Raw genomic sequence first — 23198 nt, 5'->3', positions numbered from 1 at the left:
TTCAATAGTTGATAGAATCATGTGGATCTTCTGTCATTGTAATGGCTGGTATAGAAAGCTATATATCACTGATAAGTGCGGTTTAACTCAAACAGCAAGGTGATTGTGAAAGACTGCTAAAAAGGCCAGTCCACAGTCTAGAACCCAGGCATGAGTGCTGACACAGGGGTCCAGCTGTTCTGAATTTGTAAGGTACTTTTTGAATTATCCATTCAAATCTTCACCTACACTAAAGTTTTGAAATATGGACTGAAGTTTGGGGGATTCTCAAAACCACAATCCTGTTTTAACTTGGAGATCATGCTGGCTTCAGCGTCATCACAGTGTTCTGATGCATAAGTCTCCTGGGCAGTGTCTTTGCAAAGAACTTCTGAAACACATCTGTTATCTAGGAACCTGAAGACGACCACCACTTGACTGGGGTGTCTTCTAGTTCCTCCTCTTCTGAATTGTTAGAACTTTGCTTCAACAAGTACTAATAGTATCAAGAAAGCAATCCAGGTTGCAGGGGGAGGGTGGTCACTGGATGGCTGGGCCTTTTTGGTAACTGCATTATAATTTATGAAGCAAGCAAAAGCTTTATCAAGTTCAGACATGAAGCCAAAGGATGCTTATTTTTTTTCATGAATGTCCAGTATTATCTATATGCACATTTTGGGTCATTTAAAATCAGCTTATTTATACTTATCAATTGATATACTATCCTGATTATGAATCTATATCCAGTAGTTTTTTTTTTTTATTCTCCTAGGCCATCCTGAATTCCAAACCCAATATTTTACATGTGGCCCAAATCTTCAGCCTTATTAGCATTCAATAAACCCTAAAAATTTCCAAATATGGTTTGATGGGGATCTGCTCACATTTCCATGCTCTCTCATCTTTTGTGCTTTCCAGAAGGTAAACCCATACTCTCCATTGTTCCAGACAACCTCTGCCTTCCTATATATTCAACAATTGAGATCTGGTGCAGGAAGTCAGTCTTCTCTCTGCTGTAAAGTCTCTCTATATCAACTAAAATTTGCAATTCAAATGATCCTTTATGCACTAAAATGTAGGGTCCTTTGCAAATGCATGATCTTCATTCAGTCCAGTTACATGTAAGATTATACTCCACCACTAATCAGTCTGGTATTGATGGTTTCACCACTTCTTACTTTTCAAACAGTTTTTAAATAGCATGCTACCTGTTTATTCAATGGCCTGAAAAGACAATCTCTCCAAGTCATCAATGCGAGTGAATGGATTAGACTCCTTTTGTCCTCTGTCACATTCATGATGAACCTAAGGGGTACTGAGGTAGGCACAGATTCCATCCAGCACTTTGCTGAAGAATTAGAAATCCTCTCATCACTGAGTACAGAAGTTCAATACACCCACATCCATCAGATCATCTCTCCTTATAATGTTTGTCATGTAAATTTTCAAAAATTTCTGAAGTTGTTTGTACAGTTTCAAACCAGCAAACCAAGCTCCTGCAGGTGTCTATTATTATTTTTTTTTAAACTTGGAAGGAAGCACTCCAGCTTCCCCCATGCCCCATGCTTAGGGAGATTGATTACACTAGTACAGTAGTTATCAACGTGAGTGTAGTGTTTCCTTCATGTGGACTGCACCACACTGTATCTAGTGTACAGCTGTTGGATTCCTGCTCTGAGGACATCTCAGATGTGGTCAAGACTTATCTGCTTCAGTACATGATGACCTTAGGAGTAACATTTGGAAGTTCTTCAGTGCAGTCATCCTAGATCCAGACACAGCTAATTCTCTGTTAGTTGAAGATATATTTATCATTTCAAATTCATTCACAACAGTTCCGAAAGCATGTCCTTTAAGTATAGAGAGTGGCATGGCCTTGCAGACTAGCTACCATGGGCAACTAGGGCAGAGGAGCTCACCTTAAAAGTCTTGGTGAGGGAGGCAGCTAAAATTACCTACTGCCCTGTAGACCAGTACCCAACATATACCATCTAAAATAATATACATATTATCCAAAATATATATAATAACAACACATGCCATCCAAAGCAAGGACGTACAAAGCAAGGTGAAGCTTTTATCTGCTCAGATATGAGTCTACCAGAAGTAATCTGCCTTTGGAGGTTACCATGACTCCCACAGATACATGAATGTCAAAGAAGGCATATAAGGGAAAGTTGATGCTCAGCCCCAAAATTTGCTGAATTTTAAATGCTTATAACTAAGAAAGAGTTTTATTTAAAAGCCATGACTAGAAACAGCTGCAGTTAGTCTTCAGACTTAAAATCTGCAAGACCTAAAAAAACAACACAAAACCCCAAATGACCTCATTAACCCCTAAGAAAAGAAGGCATTTCTACCATGGTTGGTTTTGATCAGCATTTCTCTCTCTGAAAAACAAAACAACCCCCCCCCCCAACTAAACCAACCAAACAACAATACCCAAAACTCATGTAATGCCTGCATTCAGAGATAATCCCATAAGAGTTTAAAGGAAGGCTTTGAGGAAAGGAAAAAAAATGTATACATTCCTAGTGAAATACAATAGTAGTGAACAGTGATTTAACTTTTTGTCTTTCTTTTGAGTTTTGAATATATCCAGTTGCATCATAATTTTTAAAAGGCTTACCTATGGAGTGAGGCATTTAAAATAAAAGTAAAACAACACGATAATTATGAAGATGGGAGAGTGTGTCGGAATTGGCTCTGTCATTTGCCTTGTTCCAACTTTCACACTCAAGGTCCCACATCAGACTTTGACTGCTGACTTAGGTTTCTGACAGAAGTTATCCATTGCCTTTATGGAAAAGATTTATGAAACAACGTTAACTGGGTCTTTTAACTATTTGGCATCACTTTTCCTAAAAGGAGGTGGCCAGACAGGGTAGAGTGACTTTATAAGCAATATTGAGTATCTTGTCTCTCTTTAATGGGGTGACTCTTCTGTGCCACCTCAAAATTCAAGCCTTAAACCACAGCAACTCAAACTATGGTTTCTACAAAGACTTAGTGAGGTGGACAAGCGATAGATTAACCACTGATGTCAGGCAAAAAAAAGCTAAAAGGCCTTCTGCTTAGCTATTTTTAAAAGATTAATTTATTTTATAATTATGGATGTTTTGCTTATGTGTTTTTGTGCATCATGTGCATGCAGTGCCCACAAATACCAGAAGAGAGCATCATCCCCTGGAACAGAATTTAACCTATTAGCTACTTCCTTATGATCTACTCACTTATACAAGTCTATATTGTTTTCTACTTTCTGTACATATAGACCTTTTTTTTCCCTTAGTAACAGCTACCTTCCAGTTTAACAATTCTTACAGCTTACAAAATACTTTTACATATAATATCCTACAATAACAACACTAATAATTTGAAGGCTAGGTCTATACCAATGAAGATGATAATAAAAATGCAGAAAATGATAGATTAAACTCTGATATGGAATGAAATTAGAGACTTTAGCTCAAATTCACTATCTTTCTAGGCAAAGAACAGGACCCAGACTTTCAGAGTGAGGGTGCTACAGCCATTCATTCTGTGTATTCTCTCTGTAGCCCCACAGGAACTATACAGTACAGACTTGTAAAGAAGACAGTATCTGGTTCTCTACCACATTGCCTTCAGCATCTAGTAAAGGTAATGTGGTACCTGGAAGCACAGGAATTCTCAGTACATATAAGCCATGAGTTAACCTCTATAAATACCAAACTTAGCTTTAACACAGATATATTGAATATTCTCTTTTATTCATTCATTCATTCATTCATCTATCTATCTATCTATCTATCTATCTATCTATCTATCTATCTATTTAGGACAGGTTTTCTCTGTGTCTGTCTATCTATCTATCTATCTATCTATCTATCTATCTATCTATCTAAGACAGGGTTTCTCTGTGTAGCTTTGTGACTTTCCTGGAAATCACTATGTAGCCCAGGCTGGCCTCGAACTCACAGAGATCTGCCTGCCTCTGCCTCTGGAGTGCTTGTTTTAAAGGCATGCACCACCACCACCTGTCTTGAATATTTTCTTAAAACTGGTTTCAGGTTCATGATTTTAGAATCAATGTAAAAAACTGTGTATACTAAAAAATTGATTACTCAAAATAAGATCATAAAATTACATCTTTATTTACTTTTAAATAATCATCAAGACAGCTTCTAAATAAGCAGTCAAGCCCCATCATGGATACATCATCAACAAGCTCCTGCACTTAAACTAAGGCTCAGGGACTATCACATAAGATGGAGGTGGAAGCAGAAAGATTATAAGAGCCAGAGGTCTAGAACATCTGCTGAGAGACTGTGTCTCCTAGGTATTACAGGGACGCTACAGCCATGGTACCTCAACAGTATGACTGTCTAAACAAGATTTGAACAATGGAAACACAAATAGAGGTGCTAATGTGGAAGGGGGCAATCTCAGGGGTCACCACCCCTAGACAAAGAACTACAGAGAGGGATAATCAATCTTTCCCAGAGATGAGACTCCTAACTGGTTATCCAATAGCAAATGATCAGCCTTGAAATCATACATAAACAAGAAACACTAAACAGACTCAATAAGTTGTATTTACATATGTGTGTGTAACCATGATAATCAAAGAAAGAGACTATGAATTAGAGAGAGAGTAAGGGGAATATGGGAAGAGATGAAGGGAGGGCACGTGGGAGGAACTGGAGGGAGGAGAGGGACAAACAGAAAGGATGTAATGATATTTTAATCAATTGGTAATTTCTAAAAACTAAACTGAAACTTTTTCATTTATGTCATTAATAGATTTTAACAATTTATAGACAAGACATTGTGCTATAAATTTTATAATTATAAACTAAAAAGTTATATTAAACTAATTAAATTAGATGTCACTTTCATCAGAATAATGCCATTATAATTTCAAATATAAAAGGTACTGTGACAAAAAAAGATTTAAAATAATTATCCAATTTTTAAGATTTAGGCTTTTTCTCACAATTAGTGAAATTTTACTTTGCTGACATATTTTTACTACTAAAGAACCTATTTTTTTAAGGGCTATGAGGAAACAACAATAGTGTGTGTCATGGTATGGGTTTTAAATATTCTGTAAAGATCCACATACAAAAGGCTTGGCTGCCAGCCTGTGGTATTGCTGGGAGGCAGAAGGCTTAAGAGGTGGAACCTACTAGAAGAAAGGTTCCTGAGGGGAAGTATCCTTGAAAAGGGTGTTGGACTCCTGGCACCTTCTTTTGTCTCTCCTTACTTCCTAGCCACCAAACGATGTCTAACTTTGTCTCACCATTGACTCTTCATCATGTCATGATGCTTGCATTTGCCTGAGCCCAAAGTAACAGAGCTGTTCAAATACAGTCTGAAACCTGTGAGACTGTGGACCCAAATAAAATTTTCTTCCTTTAAGCTTATTTTCTCCAGTAATTTGCCATAGATGAGGAAAGTTGGCACAAAAGGCCATGCTATCCTGCAAAACTACAAGATCCCACATCCCTCCAAAGATCAATGACAAGTATGCCATAAGCTAAAACAGAGGTGATTAGAGAAGCAATTATCTTGGCAAGCAAGGAAATGAAATTTTCTAAAAGCATAGCATCCTTTACCTTGTCCTTAGAAGTATGACTGTCAAAGTACCAAACAAACTTGTAAAGACTAAGGCATCCAGGGGACTCCATTTCTACAAAATTAATGCTCCTCAAAAAGAATGCTGTTACTATTATTTTAAGTATTTTGAAATGTCCCCTTCTAGAATTGCTTTTAACGAATATTATTTATTCTCTTGAATATCTGCAAGCAAATTAAAATCTTCTCCCCTTGGAAGTGGAAAAGTTTTAGTAGGGTGGAAAATATTTGGACCATTCCTGTGATATTAATTGTGCATTTCAAAGCATGTGGAAATTTGAAGAATTTTTACAGAGCACTTTCAAATTCCTAAATCTATTCTTATGTAATCTAAGAATATTTGTACGTGACAAGAACTCACAGAAGCTGTAGTAACCTGCACAAGATCAAGCCAGTTAACACTTTGGACTGAGGATGAAGAGGCTCATGAGATCATGCCTCTAACTTAGGAGCTACTGACAGGTGATGGCTCCTAGGGGACGGAGTGTCAGTTTTCTTTAGGGGTGTGGTCCTTGAGAGATTGACCATGCTCCAGTATATGGCTCCTCAGCCACATGCTATAGGGCTAGTACAACTTGGATTCAGTAGGTTATAAAAAAAAAAAAGGAGAAAGAGGAGAAGAAAGAGGAGGAGGAAGAAGGAAGGACAAGGAGAAGGAAGAGAAGAAGGAGAAGAAGGAAGGAAGGAAAAAGAGGAGGAAGAAGGAGAGGAAGTTGTGGGACATGGATCTGGAACAAGTAGTAGAAGGAATGAAGGGTAATTATCAAAATACATTCTATGCATGTAGGAACTTCTTGAAGTATTAATAAAAATAGTATATTTTAAAGTATTTTGAGAATTGTGGGATAAATGTAAAATTTCCTTTAAAAATCCTACATTTGATAAACTAGTTATGAACACTAGAAAACACAAGTTTTTTTTATTTTATAGGTATGCCACACATAATTTCTCATATGTTACAAATTTAAGTGCTTTGTGTGGTAAATTGCTAGAAAGAAGGAAAATTTGCTGTATCATATCAGAAATTGAGTTTCGGATACCCTAGTTTTCTTCTGAGTTCGAGACAAGATGGCTTAGAGCTGACTGAGGTTGATCGTTCTCTTCCACCTCTGAAATGGTTAGATTACAGGTCTATGTAACTCTACCATTCCAGTTTAAGCCAAACCCCAGCTGAGGACCAAATCCAAGGCTGCTGGAATATTAGGCTAGCACTATGCCCTGTGAGCTACATCCACAGTGAAATCCTTGGTGTCTATCTCAACATGATCACATCTGATATAATATGGTGACCATACATTTCCCCTTACTTCACAAAGAAGGTAATTTTCTTCAGTGGCCTGAAAGAAACATTCTAATATATGGCTTGCATTTTAGAAATGCCAATTTGCAGTTTTTTCATACATGATAAAACTGTTGACTGCGAAAACTATAGCCTGGACATTTCTATTATAAATGGAGAAAATAATTGAAACTGCATATTTCAGAATGGGATATAAAGCAATTCATAAATTTTCCAAGTTTTCTAAGTTTAAACTAAAAGCTTAATACTTGGAAAGAACAACCACAACAATACTAGTTAGAGGATTAAAAGGGACAATGTTGATGTACATATTTTAACTTTTTCATTGCCATGTAATTCATTCACTTTGTGTTTCTTTTGACAGATTCTGGCTGTTCTCAGTTATTTGAAATCAAGTGCATGCTAAAACATAATGAAGCATACCCAGTATACCTGAATTCTACACATCATTTTTATTGATACCCTCTTTGCCTTTCAATAGGCAGCAGGAGAAGGAGCAGAGGGCCTTTTCTGGATGACCCAAGAACTGGCTTGACACCAGATTGTGCTGCATTGCATTAGGAAACCAGGAAGTCAGGGCTAGATTATTAGGGTTTTAAGGAGGAATACTTCTAACCTCCTTTAGCTTGAGGAGACAATTAGCTTTTAACAGCCAGTTCTGTTAGCCTCTAAAGTTAAGCTTCTGGATTCTTGTCGAGGCCAGGTCCAGGTCAAATTGACCCTTCAGGCAAAGAGAAATATTTATGTTGTGCTGTGAAAAAATACAGGGGACAAAGATTTCCTGCTTTTAGTGTTCATTTGGGGGGTCTCAAGAGAAAGAAGCTGCCCTCACAGTCTGGTATCCCTCATGGGTGTGTGAGAGGAATGAAGAGAACATTATCTTCCACAGCTCATTTCAAAGATATGCTAAAGCATCCCCAGGAGGCAGGTGAAAGAGAGACAGCTTGGTATTTTGCATGGAGGTGTAGTTATGCACCTTTGGGATTCTCTTTCAGCAAATTTCAGCTTAGTGACACGGCTTGATTAAAAGCAGATCCCTGTGATTTAGAAATTCTCAGGTACAATGAATGGAGAACTGTCACTCACAACCAAGGAGGAGCCTAAGTGTTTAGACCAAATGTCTTGCAATCAGTTCTGAGAGCAAGTATGAGGCTGAGGGGAAGAAGCATGAGTGTTTAGACCCATACAAACTTTCAGTGACAAGAGAAAGAAGCCAAGGAGCTTAGATCATGCCTGGAAATAAACAGTGGAGAAGCATAGAATTCCCTTTTGACTTCTCCTATGGATTCACTAAATATATTTGGAAAGAAATAGTCTTATTTGCTTTGGTTTATCTACAAAGACAGAGTGCAATTCTTCTACTACACATTCATAATTCTAGACCTGACTTTTTTCTGTAAAGATGAAGTGACACTTGGTGGGACACTAATGACCCCACAGTGAGGCCTGTGCATGGAGCAGAAAAGGTTAAATGATTAATTTGCCAAATTCAATTGCTAGGAAAAGATGGGCCCATTCCAGTCAGTATAAATTAGCAAAGCATTTAGGAACTATTTTCAGGAGCACTAGACAGCACTGCTGGAGAGTCTGCAAACCACAAGTGATATCAAAGCTGGGAGGCTGCAGAGCTTCCAGGGGCCTGAGCACTGATAATAGATACTAAAATTATTGCTCAAGAGGCAGATTTAATTATGAAGGGCCCGGAGAGCAGTGAAGTCCTTGGAAGGCTTCCCTCAGAGTTTTATAAGAAATAAGATAAACAGGATCTTCAAATGTAATCACAAAATACAATAAAAATGCTAAGGCATCTCAAGAGACTTTCTAATACATTTCCCTAGAATAATATAAAATCATTTCTTGTTGGCCTGGTGACACAGGCCTACAATCTCAGCTACTAGCCATGTTGAGGCAGGAGGATAGCAAGTTCAAGGAGAGGCTGGAAACTCAGTGAAACTCTATTAAAAAAAAAAAGAAGTATGACTAGAGCTCAGTAGTAACTTGCCTCCTATGAGTAACGACCTACGTTCAATGCACAGTAAAGAAAAAATAAAACAAAAAAATCTATAGGAGCCTTTTTGGAAATGGGTGTTTAAAAAGAAGTAGGCTTATTTTCACTGACCACAGCTTGTGTATCCCCACTTCCTCATGGTTCCCTTTGTTCACACATGTCAATCACACAGCCCTTTTGCTCAGTATTTCCAGTCAAATTCCTCATACTGTTTGCTGACTTGATGAGGCACCAGCCTCTTCCTTGAGCCCTCCCATGCTCTAAGCTCTCCCCAACCCATTTTCTCTTCCCCAGTTTACAGGATTCCAAGTTCTTGCTGTTCTCATTTGGGAAGTACATTGTAGAAATATGGATAAATCTCAAAAATGAACACCTACATGTGAGAAAAATTCATCTAAAACATTTTTAAGTTTTCTAATCTGTAAGTCCTCATCTTTCTGAAATTTCTTAAATGCCACTTCATACTTTTTTTTGCCATTCTCATTGTATAATTTATGACAAAAATTAAGCACTGTTTCAACATCTTGGCAAATTTTCAGACTCTGAAATGTGTATGCACTATCAGCAGATTTTTGTTTATAGTTTTCCTCTCTTTCTCTCCTCTTTTTATCAAAATTTTAGCTTATTAAAAATTACATCCATATTCTAGCCAGTGAAGATCAAACATTTAGATAAGGTAAGTGACCATAGGAATGACTTACTACACCAACTACATGCTGTGGTGCTGCTGTCTTAGGTTTCTACTGCTGTGATAAAACCCAATAAGCAAAAGCAACTCTGGTAGGAAAGTATTTATTTGACTTATATACCCCACCCCCCAGTCTATTGAGGGAATCAAGGCAGGAACTCAAGGGAGAAGTCTGGATGCGAAACCAAAGTAGAGGCTCTGGGAGCACTGATCACTGGCTTGTTCCCCATGGCTTTCCAGTCTGCTTTCTTATACACCCTAGGACACACACCCAGGGAAGGCACAGCCCACAGTGGGCTGGTACCTTCCACATCAGAAAATACCCCCAGTCATTCACCAGGCCAATCTGGTGGGGCCATTTTCAGAATTAAGATTCCCTCTTACCAAATGACTCTAGTCAATGTCAGGCCAGCAAAAAACTAACCAGGATGAGTGCTAAATACTGTAGAATCAATGAGTTCAAAAGAATAGCCGTAGCTAAGAAAGGGGCTTCCACAGTAAGACAGTACTGTGGCAAGGGATATTCAATTCAGACAAGTTGCTAATAGCAGAGGTACTGAGTGTACCTCTGAATCATTAAACAGATACCAAATGAGACTGTTCCATGGCTTCATGGGGGAATGCAAGTTTTGTATGTGATACTGCATGATACAAATGGCACATTATCTTTCAAGCCTTTATTTTGAAATACCAGCTCAAAACTTCCTTATGTATGTACAAGAGCATCGTCCCCATGGCCCTGCTTCCAATGTAAAGCATGAAAGAAGCCTGAAATTCATTCTTCATCTGAATACACAAAAAAGTAGAAGTTCTGTCTCCTAGACAGAGTAGTGTTTGTCATTCATGAACCCATACCTGTTTATTATTTCAAAGTCCAGCAACATAAAAGTATCAGTTCTCCTCAGTCGCTTACTTGGGTTATTGGAAGGAGAAGCTATTTAGGACAAATGCACCATTCTTCAGTGTACCCAAATGAACAATGAGTTTCAGACACACTCTGGAGTGTTATTCATCAAACAGATACAATTAACTCTAGATTCATTTCTTATACCTGATAACAATGTCATTTATAAATTCATCAAAGTATTTTAACATTGTTGCCCATTTGGAGACGTTCCAACAACTGTGAATATTTTGAACTGTTTTGCTGACCTCTTTGCTGAGTTGAATGAGAACTTAAAAGTACAAGCTTCTAAACTTATGGCTGCTAAAATTTCTGAACTGTTAAAATGAAGACAGTTCACTGGTTTACATAGCAAGCAACAGTGAAGAATGAAGTTCTGCCCTTTTTTCTAACTTTGTTAGAAATTGTTAGACACTGTTTTCTGACTTTCCTACCCCAAACAATGAGTGAGCCAAAGAAAACAGCACCACAGAGCAGCTGCTGATAATGGTAACAGTTAAAAATAGCCCAAATGACTGGCTTCATGTGAGAAAAAGAAATTGTGTGGTCTAATTTATGGTTCATAAAATTCTGTCATGTCAGTGATAAATTAGGAATCATCTAGGCAAGAAATGTGGAAAATCTTTCTTAATTATGACATGTTATTATAGAGTATGTTAAATAAAATTTCTAAATAGTAAGTATAAGAAAACCCAGCAACACTACTTTAAAGGCTTCAAGTTGTGATTTAATCGACTTCTTACTAAGAAACCAAAATAATGGTTAGACAAGAGACAAATGGACAAAAACATAAAAAAGCCGTGTAGAAGGCCTACAGTGCCCTCGGAGCTGATGTGCAGCAAACACTCACTGAACTGGGTTCATGACTCGTATCCATGGCCTTTATTGTGTTGAAAATGAAAGGTTAAGGAGAAGGGAACATATGCTTTATTCATTTGACTATTCTGAAGCATGGTCCTAAACAAGATAGCAAGGCCTTGAAATAGAGTCTAGAGAGGTCACAGTCTATGTTTAAGTTTCCTCTAATTTACTTTTATAATGTTTTTCCTTTTTTATATACTGATTTATGGCAGTACTAATCCAATATTGAACCCTGGAGTCTGAAGTGAAAGTAGATGTGAATTTCCCCTGCCTGTTCTGGCATGTGCACATTCGAGTGGTATGCTACCCTGAACTTGTTTAATTAAAAGACAACTACCTCTTTAAATAGTCTAAGTTAGTAAAGTTATGCAGCACCTACTAACATACCGATTCCAGGAATATCCTAAGTGAAACAAATTTTATCTTGGTTAAAGTATATGTTTATCAAACATCTGAATTTTGAAACTTCAAAGTATTTGGTTTCCCTATTATGGAGAAGATGCATATAAATAATCCTTTATGAAATAATAGCCCTTTTTTCTTCTAGACAAGGAAGAGAATTATCTCATTAAAGAGTCTATGCTTACATAAGTTCCTAGCAATTTCCCAATGACTTTCTCAAAACCTTCTTACAATGAGGCAGGCTATCATTTTTTGCTAAATAAACTCTGAAGCAATTAACTGGAAAAAAGCACTAGCAATAGTGAAAGAGAAAGACACACACACACACACACACACACACACTCACACACACAGACTAATTTTCATCATAAAAGATACCTACATAAAGGACTCAGAAAAGGTTGTGTTTAATACTATTATCATAATCACATGAGAATGAGCTAATTTCATTAAAACAATCATTCACATACATACAAGTAGCAGTAAATGAACTCAGAAGGTTGTTTTTCATAGATTTATCTCTCTGTGTGTAACAATAATTAAAGAAAAAGAAGCCAAGAATGTGAAGGGAGTGCGTGAAGAGGCATGTGAGGTGTTGGAGGGAAGATACAGATGGGGAAATGATGTAATTATATTGTAATTAAAAATAAAATATATTTTATTATTATATTTTTATTTATTATATTTATTTGATTTATATTAATTTATTATATTTATTAATATATTTTATTTTATATTTTAATTATATAAATTAAAAAAGCATTGTTCCAATGGAATGAACTGCTATATCAGTTTTCTATTACTGCTCTAACAAATTACCACAAACACAGAACCTACAAAAAACACAAACTTATTACCTCAAAGTTCTGCAATTCAGAAGTCTGACGTAGATCTCTCAAGAACAGAATTGCAGTCCCACAGAGCTGTGCTTTTCCTGATACACTCTGGAAGGCCACAGACCTCACCTTATCCGGCTTCCAAAGGCTTCCTCCATTTCCTGCTGGCCGACCCCTTTCCATCTCAAGGCCAGCAGGCAAATTGCTATGAATTTTGCTCCTGTCATCACATTTCCCTCTTGGATTCTGACTCTTTTCCTTCTCTTCCCTTCTTGTCAGATTACATTTGGTCCACAGGATAATCTTTCCATCTCAAAATCATTAACAATTATATCTGCAGAGTCTTGTTTGCCCTATGACAAAACATATTGCCAAGTTCCTGGAATTAACATGCAGACATCTTTGAGGAGTGATTATTCTGACTGGCACACCAGAAATCAAACTACAGAAAATGAAAACTGTCCTTTTTGCCTTTTTACCACAGTTCTACTACAGCTGACAAACCATAGTTCAGTTTATTTTTATTTGCTTACTTACTAATTTTTTGGTATGAGAAGCAATGTAAACACCGATGAAGAGTGTGATGCAACAGCTAAGATATGGCTCATGGATTCATGTGCTCTGGATTACAAATTCAGTTCCCTCAGCCATGTAAACTTAATCATCAATTTCCTCATCTTTAAATTCTTGTGAAGACTAAATTGCTCACTATATGTGGAATACCTTATGTGTTTTTTAGCTTTACAGTGGTAAACACTTCATAATGTATATGTGCACCAAAACATCATGTTTTACATCTTAAATAAATATCAATGCTACTTTCAACCATAAGTAGAATAAGGAAAGAAAATAAATCCTAAAAATTTGAATCCAAATAAAGAATCATTACTATATCAAAAGTATATGTAGGTTAAACAGGGTGGCTCATGCCTGTTAGCTCAGCATTCAGGAGGCCAAAGCAGGCATATTTTGAATTTAAGGCCACCCTGCATTATATGAGTGCCATGCTACATTGGGCTTCCTGGAAGATTTATTACAAAACAATCATGTAAATCATGTGTCACTTATAACATGGGGATTGAGAGGATACATTCTGAGAAATGAATAGTCACCACTGTGAAAACATACAGAATACATAACATACCTAGATAGTATAGCCTACCATATAGTAGGCTATGCAATACATGTACATGTGGTATACATGTATATATGTAATATATACACGTAAATAAGTATAATAATGTACACATATTACATATCTATAACTATATATGTGTGTATATAGATATAATCTATTGTTCCTAGAGTCGTGAAGAACAAGACAATAAAATGCAATCAGTAGATGTAGAAAAGAGCTAGAGATGGCAGAGTGCTTGCCTAATGTGTTCAGTGCTCTGAGTTTAATCCTCAGCAATGCAGTACTACTAACAATAATTTAAATTCTTCAGGTGTGGAGGCAGTGTACCCTTTTAATCCCAGCACTCTGGAGGCAAAGGCAGGATGAATGGCAGTTCAAGGCCATAGTGGACTATGCAGCAAGAAACTATCTAAAAAGAAGAGCGGGGAGGAAAGAGTGGGGACAGAGGAAGGAAGGAAGGAAGAAAGGAAGGAAGGAAGGAAGGAAGGAAGGAAGGAAGGAAGGAAGGAAGTGTAAAGAGAATGAGACAAAGAGAAAGACAGAGAGAGATACAGTTAACATAATGTGCTTGAGGCTGTTGCAAAAAAAAAAAAAAAACTACATCATACTGTTTATAGGAAATGTTCTTTTAATTAGTTGAAGTACTTTTTCAAACAATCATAGGAAGTACAGTTTATAAAATACATAAGACACTAAACGTTATTTATGATCATCATAAAAATTATTATTGTCCACATCCACAGTTGTACTTTCTGTACTTTCACAAGACCTTGAGAGAGGGTTTGTTTATAACAGCTTCATCACCTACATGAGGGTAATGTACTGTGCTATTGAGATTAACATGGCTACAATGCTAACAGGTTACAAGGAACTTTTCAGCTCCACTATAATCTGTGGGAAAATCACTGTGCATGCAGCCAATCATCAACCAAAAGCACTGCATAACACACAACTCTAATACAGAAATTGATATGTCATATTTTATTTGTGGAGCTGAGGATCAAACTTTGTCTCTTACACCTGCTAGATGAGCCCTGAGCTATACACCTTTGGTATCTTTTATTCTGAAACACTGCTGTAGATCAGAGTGGTCGCAATACTAGAGTTTTGCTCATGCTGAAGCTAGAGGCTCTCTTGAGAATTGCCATATAGGACACCAGTGTTGTCACCCAAGACTTCAGCACAAATTCCCAATAACTACTATACTCTTTACAAATTCCAATGATGAAAACAATAGTGAAGATTTAACTGAAAATGAGCATGGCTATAATCCTGGCACTTGGTAGACTCACTGAAGTCGATTGCTATGAATTTGAGACCAGCCTTGTCTACATAGTGAATTCAAGCCAGCCTACTGGATAAGATTCTGTCTCAAAAAAAAAAAAAAAAAAATCTAAGAAACAATGGTAGTAGTAGTAGTAGTAGTAGTAGTAGTAGTAATAGTAGTAGTAGTAATAGTAAACAAAATTAATTGAGAGGCTTAACTGAGAGTAATATTTATTTTCTTAAATACGTTTAGCATAATACGTCTACAATGCCCTTCAAACTGACCAGGTTGACTTTTCATCTTCTAATTCATTTGAAAGACAAGGGGCTGTGAGTAAGGGACTTTGCTGAGGCCTCATTAAAGTTTACACAGTTGAAATTAATTACATCTGGTTGTTCTAGTCTCATTTGTCTGTCTTGTCTACACTGTTACGTTTTTAGAGGAGATACCATATCTAAATAATGTAACGTGTGCTGCTTCAGATGCAGGAGTTTAACAGATGCTGAATATCTACCTGCTGAGCAGCTTATGCAGTGAAGTCCACAAAAACTTTTAAAAATTCTTCCTGAATAAGTTACTATGGACAATATGGAAATAAATATCAGAGCCTTTAAAAAGATCTTCCAAAGTGAAAAAGTGTACTTCTCAATACACTCCCTAACTCCAGTGCCCTCTAAACACTGCTGAAAATTCTTCACATGATCTTCATTTCAGTTCTTGAGACATCAAATAAAACTATCTGTATTATTTGCTAACAATATTTTAATTTTACTCATGGCCTCAAACTAGTTTCCTCTGGTTTTGTCTCCAATTTATTTTGTCACTAGTCATGTGTCTGAGTGGATGCCTCCAAATATGAAAGGGTAATTATTTGCTATATTCATATGAACAGGCCAATCCATAATTGTAGACCAAGCATTTGAGGTAAAGAATTTGAGGAAAAGAATTTGAGGAGTTGGTGTCATTTAGTAAATATTCGCTATTTTAAGAGATTACCTAAATAAAATTTTAAAACTCACTTTTGGTAAACTTCATGAGATAACTAGTTGTGCTGACTTTTAAATAATTACACATATATAGTCACACATTTTATACATACTTGTTGGGTTTTGAAGGTAGAGTCCCACTATGTACCCCAGGCTAGCCTTGAACTAATTATAATCCTCTTGCATCAGCCTCCTCAATGCTGAGGTATCAGAAATGTGACATCATGGCAGCTTAGACATAGTTTCCTATTCCACACATTGAAAGAACATTCATTAAATAAATGCATAGTATATATCATTCTACTAGTGCCTAGATGCCAACATGAAGCCATGTTTCCTGCTGTCAAAAGAAATTATATTATATATGTATTTTATATATGTATTATTATATATGTATTGTATCAGTAGTCTCTTTGTTATTTAATCAGATCCTTTTCCTGGGCAGGACTTCTAAGACTGATGCAAGCTCACTCATGTGTTTCTGCTTTTGTGGTCAGTGCCTTCAGAGTTCTATCCAAGAAACTAACCCCAGACATCACTGAGTTTCCACTCTCTTGATTTTTTACTTTTCTAGTAGCTTTATAGAAGTTTTAGATTACATTTAGGTATTTTATCCATTTGGGATTGGTTTCTATGAATGGATGAAGTCAAAGAAGCAAAAGCAGCAGCAGCAGCAGCAGCAGATCTGTAGAAAAATCCTACCCAGATTCCCCCCTGTATTCTTCAGTGGCTTTATTGTATGATAGTAACTGTTTGTATAGAAATGAAAGTTGTGTTTATAACACTTCAAAAATCATTCTGCCAGCCATTAAGAAAGCAAACAGGCCGGGCGGTGGTGGCGCACGCCTTTAATCCCAGCACTCGGGAGGCAGAGGCCGGCGGATCTCTGTGAGTTCGAGGCCAGCCTGGGCTACCAAGTGAGTTCCAGGAAAGGCGCAAAGCTACACAGAGAAACCCTGTCTCGAAAAACAAAAAAAAAAAAAAAAAAAAAGAAAGCAAACAGAACAATTTGTGCCTTTTTTTTTAAAAAAAAGATTTATTTCTTTTTATTATGTATATGAGTGTTTTGCCTACATGTATGGTATGGGTAGCTGTTCCAGCTTTGTACTGGAAATACTACCCCCATTGAGGCTTCCGGCAACTGTCATGCCTACTAGGTGGGGCCAAGACAGGAGCACTTAAAACCTGAGATCCGGATGTGCTCGCTCTCTTGGGTTCCTGGATTCTGGACACTGGAGGTAGACCGAGCAGAGTTCTCCAGAGAACACCACTGGACTGAACTCCAGCTCTCCCAGACCTATCCCTTTACTTGTAAATTATCCCACGAAATAAACCTCCTTTTAACTATGTGGAGTTGCCTTAATACTTCCACCAATAATGTATATACGTGCATTGCACATGTGCTTGATGTCCCCAGAAGCCAAAATGCCCCAGGATTCCCTGACATTGGAGTTATAGATGGTTGTAGGACACCATGTGTGTGCTGGGAACAGAACCCAGGTCCTCTGCAAGAGAACATGTGCTCTTAACTGCTGAACCATCTTTCCAGCCACCATGGGAAGGTTAATGACGGGACAGAAGAAAAGGGTTGTTACCTGTTTTTGCTATCCCTCAACACAATATAAGTAAATTCTGGGTATGGAGCAGTTGAAAACAAAGACTGAAAATGACTTTCTCTGATTCCTGGCAACATGTAATATTAAGGGTTTTGCTATTCAATTAAAAATTTATCTAAGAAATATTTACTTGGAGCACTACATGGTAATAGAAAATAGCTCAAGAAACTCTTAGTAGATTAAAGAGATCAAAAAAAAAGTGTTGGTGGTGCACGCCTTTAATTCCAGCACTTGGGAGGCAGAAGCAGGAGGATCTCTGTGAATTCGAGGCCAGCCTGGTCTACAGAGCGAGATCTAGGAATGGTGCCAAAGCTACACAGAAAAACCCTGTCTTGAAAGATAAACGAGAGAGAGAGAGAGAGAGAGAGAGAGAGAGAGAGAGAGAGAGAGAGAGAGAGAGAGAGAGAAACAATTATGTGGTATTGTATTCCCCTAAATATTGTGCATGCTAATAAACTTATCTGGGGTCAGAGACAGAGCAGCCACAATGTTAAACATAAAGGATAGGCAGTGGTAGCACACACCTTTAATCCTAGCATTCCAGAGACAGAAATCCCTCTGGATCTCTGTGAGTTCAAGGACACAGTGGAAACAGCCAGGCATGGTGACACATGCCTTTAATCCCAAGAAGTGAGCCTTTAATCCCAGGGAGTGATGGCAGAAAGGCAAGATATATAAGGCGTGAGGACCAGGAACTAGAAGCATTTGGCCTGGTTAAGCATTCAGGCTTTCGAACAGCAGTTCAGCTGAGAGCCATTGGGATGAGGACTCAGAAGCTTCCAGACTGAGGAAACAAGACCAGCTGAGAAGTTGGCCAGGTGAGGTTAGCTGTGGCTTGTTCTGTCTCTCTGATCTACCAGCATGGACCCCAGTAATTGGTCTCAGGTTTGATTTTATTAATAAGAACTTTTAAGATTCATGCTACACAATTATTTTTAAATTTTCAACTGAATCCTGATTTTGTTTTTTTTCTTCCAAATCTAGTCTTACAAAGAAAAATATAAACTTATAACCAAGGTACTTATAAATAACAATAAAATGCCTTCACCTGCCTTTATGTTTACTTTCTGAACTTGTGTTCAAGTAACTCCATTCAAATACCAATCACACATACACACACACTCACACACACATGCACACATGCACTTATATGTCATTACATCAATCAAATGCTCATAATTGCTACAGTTATTCACTCAAGATCTAAATTCCCATCTGACCATATAAGAATGGATAGCACCAAGGGAGTGAAATGAAACCAAATTGTTCCTAAGTTCTTCAATAGCAGGTGTTTGTTATGACAGCACATGTCATAACAGAAGAAATGAAAGGATGTTCACATGTAGGGACAAAGAGCCTCAGATGAGAAATTGCTCTACACATCAACTGTCTTATAAGAGCTACTGTGTTCCTAGGGTTTTCCCCAGTATAACATTACATGAAATTTCAAATGTGGAGTGATGTGATCTCAATACCCGATGGTCAATGACAAGAATATATACACATGCACACAAACATACAATATACACTAACAAACACACACATACACAAATATGCATACAAGCACATACACAAACAGGCACACATGCCCCCCCCCACAGTTTGTATAGTTTAAATATTCTCTTGTATATGCTATGTAAAGGAAACTACATAAAGAAGTTGTTGGACACTGAGTCATTTTATTCAAATAGCTATAATTAAAATCATAGCAAAATCAACTCACAATTTATTGAGTCAATATGTGCAATGTTGTGTTTACATTGGAACCTTAGCAAACTGGCAGATTACTTCTTTGGCGGAGGGATTATTATGGAAAAAATAGAACCTTGATCTATTAGATTTTTTTAAAAACATTTGTCCAGTTAAACTTCCCCCTAGCAACAATCTATACAGACAAACTATTAACTAATTGTGTTTGTTTCTTAAGCAATGGAGTTTATTCTGACAATTTGACTGCTAAGAAATGCATTAGCAAACAGCCTATTCATTTTCTGTATCTTGTTTGGCAAACAAGGCATGGCAAATAGCAATCTAAAGGGAAAATAGAATCCTGGGATGCACCTGCAATCTTTGCAGAGAACCACTGCAAAGCGTCTTAGGTCTGAGGTACTGGCTTTCAAAAGAACGAACATGTGGTGCCACCTGCTGTTCAGTATTGTGTCTTGCAGTCTAAGAGTACTGCGTCCCCTGGGCCTCAGAAGGCTGAACAAAGTATTGACAGGTTTATGTTAGCCACCCCATAGGCCAACTGATCTTGCAAAAAAGCCAAGCAATTTTAATAATATAATAATTATTTCTAATTATCATTCTACAAAGTACTCAATTATAGTAACAACAAAGCAGACCCTATAAGAAACAAATGCTCTATCAGGAAGATTTTGTATGTTGTATGCTAAATTTCCCATGTTTTATTTCTTATTTTATAAATTTCAAAACATTCTGCATTTTCAGTGATAATTCTATGTGATGTTATATAGGAACCTAGTTTCCTAAGTACACTGAGTATATCTTCTATGGATCCTAAGGAACAGTATACATGTCTCTTCTAAAAAAGCCTGACACCCAGATGGCTACAAGGCACTCAGAGGTAGGAGCCATGTTTTATTCAGTTTCATCCCTCCTGTGACTAGGAGGAGACGGCAGGCCAAGAATAGGCTGAGTAAATATAAACAGATTCGTGAGTGGTTAAGCATAGCTCAGAAGTTTAGAAATATATAAAGAAGGAATGCCACATTGCCCCCAAATTAACATTTAATTCTTCTTTCATTTACATGAAAATTATACATATGTAAAATATATGCACATATATACATATTCAAAACTAGGTTTCAGTTTTACCTCATATCACCAAACAAAAAAATGGCACTCAGAGCACTGCTGATTTTAATTATCAATCACAAGAACCGCAAGAATGAAAGCAGTGCTTGGTATAAAGCATTCCAATTAAAACCACTTAAGTAGTAAACTGAAAAACACCTCAGACACGGGCAGCACAAACAGTGCTGATTCGCTTCTTGATTCTTTTATTTATTCATTCAAATATTTAAAGCATCTAAAGCAGCAGTTTTCAACCCGTGGTTGTGACCCCTTTGAGGGTCACACATCAGATATCCTGCATATCAGGTATTTACATTATGATTCATAGCAGTAGCAAAATTACAGTTATGAAGTAGCAATGAAATAATTTCATGGTTGGGGGTTACCATGACACGAGGAACTGAATTAAAGGGTCACAGCGTTAGGAAGGTTGAAAACCACTGATCTAAAGGATAGAGAGAAAAAAGAAGGACTGATGACCTAGTCTCATACTGAGCTCAAGAAACTCACAAAAGGGTCTGGTGCTGCCCAGTTTTCCAATTTCCACTTAGCTCAAGTGTGAAGGGACTGTATAATTCCTCTCTCCTCTCAACAAGTCTTCAATATCTGTAGCTCTTTTTCAAGTTCAGCTAATGATTTTGGAAAACAAATCACTCAGTACAGGACTTCCTTCCACAGGTTCCAAGTCTCCTCCACCTGTGCTCATGGGCTTTCCTTTGCCTCATGGTACCTAGCTGCCAATAGAGGCCCATTCTGTTTCCTCAAGACCAGGCTGTGTGTGACACCTCTGGCTTGCTTCTCTATGACCTGACTAGATTGTCTCTCTTTTAATAGATTGTCCCCATGGGCACGCAAGCATAATGCACCCATCTTAAACCTACAAAACAATGCAGCAAAACCTATCCTACTTCATTTGCCAACTACCGGCCCAATTCTTTGCCCCATCTTTCACAGAAAAATGTCTCTGAAGAACCATCTCTAACATGCCATTTTCAGTAGGACTGGGTATCTCCCACACAAAGCAAAACTTGATTCTTGCTGGTAAAAAGGTCTAACTGTTTTATATAATAAAGCATGTTATTCTGTATGTATTGATAACACGATTATGTCTGTGAAAGATTTTTATAGCAGGGTATTAGGAAAATGTCTAAAAATTGAGATATATTATTCTGAATTGATCATTCTATAATGTATACATATATTAAAGTACCACACGGGTCCCCATAAGGACATATGATAACTTGTCAATTAAAAATAAACTAGCTTTTCTAGTGCTTTATGGAAAGCACTTTTTATAGTCTAATTTTCATACAATAAGATAAATGGTCCTCAAATCCAAGTGAGATCATAGGATTCCTCATTCTGATGCAGAACAAAACCTGGTCTTTGTCATAGTCCACAAACCCCTCGGTAACCAGCCCGTTTCCTCTCTGCTTCATTTCCCACCACTGTCCTCTCTCCAGACCAGACATGGCCTCAGTGGCCATTTCTTGCTGCTTTTCTGCTTCTAGCTCCTTCTTTTGGGACATTCCATCAAAAAGTCTCATAGGTCCATAGGTCACATCTCCTCCACTTCCCCACAGCCCTGCTTAGGTGGACTACAAATCCCCGTGGTTTTCATGTACCTAATTTGCTTTGTTTCCCTTTAGCACTCACCATCCTTACACACGGATCTCTAATTGTTTCTCTTCTTACTGTTAAAAAATGATAAGGAATATTTCTCATCTATTAGTATCATCTCACATAGACATCTAATTGTTTTGAGTACATTTGAATAAAAGTTTCTTGACACAGCTGTACTTAAAATTTCTAGCATAAAGAAAATGTTTAATGTAGATTTTATAGCAAAAATGAATTTAACATTTAAGTAAAAGTAAAGCTGAATCAATAATCATTATTAAAAATAAACAGGATTTTAATTCATTTTCCTAGAGTAAAATTTCATATGTACTTGGCAAACAAAATTATAAATTTTTAAGAAAAAAATCTAAGAACTCACAGAAATAGAGTAAACTCTGCTTTGAATATAGTGATTTTCTCTGGCTACTTCATATAGCAAATTTAGAAAAGATCAATATTTGAAAGGCTTCATTAAATCAACTGTGACTAATATACCAGTTAAAATTACAGATGTGTTCCTTTCTGGCTACTCAAATTATTTTATAATGTATCTTTTCTAAAAGTAAACATTCAAGTCAGAATGAGAACATGTCAGGCTCAGGAAACGGCTTCAGCATGTGTCATCCTCTGATGGGATATGGCGCAAAACTTCTCAAATAACATACTGTTATGAAAAACAGAAATGAACTTAGGAAGAGCTCATCCAGTTAAAAATGCTGAGACCTCTCCTTTCCTTTATTATTCTGTCTCTTTTAAGCCTAATGCTTAAAATTCCATAATTTAAGTTAGTAATTACAGCAATACTTTCTAATTTTGAATTCAGTACATTTTATATGAATCGTTGGGAACTTGTGCCTGAAAGCCAACATCTTACTTCTCAAACGTGTTCTATCTTTAAAATGTCTTTGTCAGTTCAGATAGGAAAAATGTTTAATTTGATTCAATGACTCAGTTGGTGATAATGATGCAATTCAGTGAATTCTAGCTTTCCTTTTTTTCCCCTCTCACATTAACTCTAGTTTTGATATCTCTTTTCAAGTCTTTCTGCTATAAAAGAACTCTGAATGAAAAGTAGTTCTGAGTTCTGAGGAAGTACCAGCAAGGCAGCACTATGGCATTTTCTTCAGTTAGGTAGAAGCCAGGTATGCTAGTTAAAT

General features: G+C 37.1%; 1 protein-coding gene and 1 pseudogene across 6 annotated transcripts in view; both read right to left on the bottom strand.

Moving 5' to 3' along the window:
* Rnls (renalase, FAD dependent amine oxidase) overlaps nt 1-23198 on the bottom strand; it is a 315387-nt gene that overhangs the window by 256991 nt on the left and 35198 nt on the right. The window lies entirely within an intron of this gene.
* LOC128094483 (cullin-1-like) lies at nt 18-21968 on the bottom strand (annotated as a pseudogene).

The sequence above is a fragment of the Peromyscus californicus genome, unplaced genomic scaffold (genome assembly GCF_007827085.1).
Source record: "Peromyscus californicus insignis strain IS unplaced genomic scaffold, ASM782708v3 Scaffold_4__1_contigs__length_199733344, whole genome shotgun sequence".
NCBI lineage: Eukaryota > Metazoa > Chordata > Mammalia > Rodentia > Cricetidae > Peromyscus > Peromyscus californicus.
Note: the sequence above shows the minus strand (reverse complement) of the source record. Positions and strands in the feature narration are given on the sequence as shown.